Source organism: Psammomys obesus, unplaced genomic scaffold (assembly GCF_907164565.1).
Source record: "Psammomys obesus unplaced genomic scaffold, mPsaObe1.curated_primary_1811, whole genome shotgun sequence".
NCBI lineage: Eukaryota > Metazoa > Chordata > Mammalia > Rodentia > Muridae > Psammomys > Psammomys obesus.
Genome location: NW_026596057.1, coordinates 6,326,222 through 6,326,442, shown reverse-complemented (window position 1 = coordinate 6,326,442; position 221 = coordinate 6,326,222).

Sequence of the window (221 nt, the reverse complement as noted above, 5' to 3'; positions counted from 1 at the left end):
TTTTGTGCCATTTCTTTCAAAGAGTAAGCTCTATTATGAAATAATAACTTACTGAAAAAAAAATCTAGCTGTAAATTATAACTTCAAACTGCTAAGATTCCTTAGGCAGTTTATTTATTTGTTTACAGTTTATCATCAGTTTAAAAAAAAAAGGTACCTCTCTCCTTTGGACCTGGGCAGTTACTGTTTCACCTGTATTACACTGTACCAAAGTTCTCAAT